The following is a 2,785-nucleotide window of genomic DNA, read 5'->3' as shown; positions in this document are numbered from 1 at the left end:
CCTGGTCTTGGAGGACAAGTCCCGCAGAAGCTGCCTTTGAGAGACACGCCAAACGAAAGGAGCAATCTTGAGTGGAGATGTCTGCAAGGAGCTCTCAAGTGGTGTCGCCATTCTTATATACGGAGAGAGAGTGAGAAACCCAACGTGGGAAAATGTTTACTGTGCACTTACGTACAGAATATACGATGTTATTACTCTTGCAACTTTCTTGTATGTTTCAAAGGGCTTTGGTTTGGGTTCTTAATGAATGTTTGGAACTCGAGTCCCCGATTCTCTTGGGATGAAAACGCGGTAAATAAGACTTCGGGTTTGTACCATGCAGGGAGAAAAGAGCCGAGGCGAGAGCCGGCCAGCCCAGGCTGTTCATTACATCTCACGTCCTCCAGCCTGCGCGATGTCAAGGACCCTGAGGCCGGGACTCAGCGGCATTTGGGGACTCAGTGCAGAAGCTCTTCTGCATCTGAACCTTGAAGCAAAACACAGCTCTGGTCGGGGCAGGAAGAGGAAGACTCCTGCCAGTGGAGACGCTGAAGGGGAAAAAAAGAAAAAAATGTTTACAAAGGCTTCCCTGACCGGGAATCGAACCCGGGCCGCAGCGGTGAAAGCGCCGAATCCTAGCCACTAGACCACCAGGGAACCATTGAGGAGCCCCGACGTAGCGTCTCCAGATGCAAATGGTAAAAGTCAAGATTAAACTTCAGAGACCTGGAGCGCAGGAACGGAGATTTCCCAGAAGCCCAGGGCTGAATGCAGCTGTGCAAGGCTCCCAGCCCTTGCCCGGCTGCTCATCACCCTTCACCTCTCCAGTCTTGGGCGACGCCTTGGGCCCTGAGACAGGACCCAAGGTCCGTCCTGCTCTAGCTTCAGCGCTGTGTGCTGCCGAGCCAAGGTCCTGCTCTCTTTCTGAACCTCGCTTTTCCCTTGAGTCAGGTGCCGACTGGGATGTCAGCAGGTGATGGGCGGATCCGTCCACTTCCTGATCTCTGCCCTGGCTCTGGGGGCTCTCCTGGAGACGGCACCGGTACGGGCTCCTTCCCCTCCGCGACCGGCTCAATTCGTGGAGCCTGACGTTGTTCATTTCTGTGTCTTTGGCTCGGGTCCCCGGTGCACAGTTGGGTTCGGTCTCTTTTGTTGCGTCACGCAAATCAAACTGTTGCGTACGTGTGCCGAGGTGGGGGAAAGCCAAGTGTGCTTCACAGGGATGAACTCCTTGGTTTTCAGAGACATAACTCGTGTGAACATGTGGAAGAGGTCTAGGCGCCTGCTTAGTAGGTGAGGGGATTTCCGGATGTAAAAATGACCCGAAGTCAGCCTGGTCCTTTGCCCACTTGGATTAGCTGGCTGTGGCCTGCCCTCCGCAGTGCCTCAGAGCAGAGAAAGGAGGGCGGGTTCCTGGTGCTGAGCAGGCTCTCAGGCAGTAAGCGAACTCCTGCCCTGTACCTTGGGGATGGAAACTGAGGCTGCGCCCGCTGCCTCACCCCCTGCCTTTCGCCCGTTTGGGTTTTTTGAATGGGAAGGTAAAAACTTCAGAAAGGAAGGACGTTTGTTTCCGCCCGGTTTCGAACCGGGGACCTTTCGCGTGTGAGGCGAACGTGATAACCGCTACACTACGGAAACACGGCGGGTGCTACCGCCTTAGTGGCACGTCCCTGAAATCCGTAGGTCCTGCCACCACTATCCTAGTCGCCAACTTTTTCAACTGAAGAATGAACCTTGAAGCCCCGAGATCTCTCAGGCAAGGAGACTGCGGCTTCCGAGAGGCCCTGCTTTCAGGGTTCCTCGCCGGCCCCGAAGGGAGGACCCCCGAGCCTCCCACAGCCGGCCTTCGGGCTCCCGCACCGACCGCAGAGTCCGCGGATCCACGGCTGTGCCCCCGAGTGCAGGGGTCGCCCCCGCTGCCGACTCCTCAGCTCCCAGAAGCCGCGGGAGCCGGGGCTTCGGGCAAGTGCCCTTTGGGCCTAAGGGGAAAAGGTAGAGAAGTAGGTTCACTCCAGTGAGCTTCTCTCTCTCTGGAGCGGATCCTGTGGGTCCTAGCTGCATTTCTCCAAAGCCTGCAAACAGAATTCCTTTCATCCAGACTTGATTGAGTCGTTTTCAGGGTGAATGCTAGCTTGCTACAAACACTCCGTCGTACCTGAAGGAGGAAATCTACAACTTCCAGGTAAATTCTCTTTTCTTCCTTTGATTTCTTCAAACAACAACAACCAAAAAGACAGGTCACTGGTACACACTTGCACTTTTCTTATAATACTTAACGTAAGTCTGACTATCTATGAAAAGCTCTTGCTGTAGAAACATGTGCAAGAGATCGTCTACCATGAGCTAAACGATCGTCATGCCTGCCCAAGGTCCAAGAATCTGATGAAGCTGGATCCAGTCCCCCACTGCCTTTCGATCACCGGTTAGATCACCGTCCAAACCAACCAATTTTCCAGATGCAGGTCACTAATATGAGGGAGAAGAGGTCAGCTAAACATTTAAACAATCGCAATTTGTTCTGGGGCATGTTGAAAGTCAGCAGTGGTACAGTTAGAAGGGGAAATAAAAGACTTCATGATAACGATAATACCAGCTTTCTCGAGCTTTACTCAGTGACCAGCACTGTTCCTCAGTGCTTTACTGTGGAATAACTTACTAAGTCCACATAACAACCCTGGAAGATAGTGTAGGACTTTACCACCCCTTGTTGCAGATGAGAACACTGAGGCACTGAAAAGCTGAGCTAACCTTTCCAGGGTCTCACCCCCGGTGACAGTGAGAGCCAGCACTCAGACCCAGGCAGTTT

At 53.5% G+C, this 2,785-nt stretch overlaps 1 non-coding gene across 1 annotated transcript; it reads right to left on the bottom strand.

Moving 5' to 3' along the window:
• Positions 1-1,544: 1,544 nt before the first annotated feature.
• TRNAV-CAC (transfer RNA valine (anticodon CAC)) lies at positions 1,545-1,617 on the bottom strand. The gene has a single exon. It is a non-coding gene; the product is annotated as a tRNA-Val (tRNA).
• Between the last annotated feature and the right edge of the window lie 1,168 nt (positions 1,618-2,785).

This window comes from Eubalaena glacialis, chromosome 3, assembly GCF_028564815.1.
Source record: "Eubalaena glacialis isolate mEubGla1 chromosome 3, mEubGla1.1.hap2.+ XY, whole genome shotgun sequence".
Classification (NCBI taxonomy): domain Eukaryota; kingdom Metazoa; phylum Chordata; class Mammalia; order Artiodactyla; family Balaenidae; genus Eubalaena; species Eubalaena glacialis.
The sequence above is the reverse complement of the archived record's forward strand: the minus strand, read 5'-3'. Positions and strand labels throughout refer to the sequence as shown.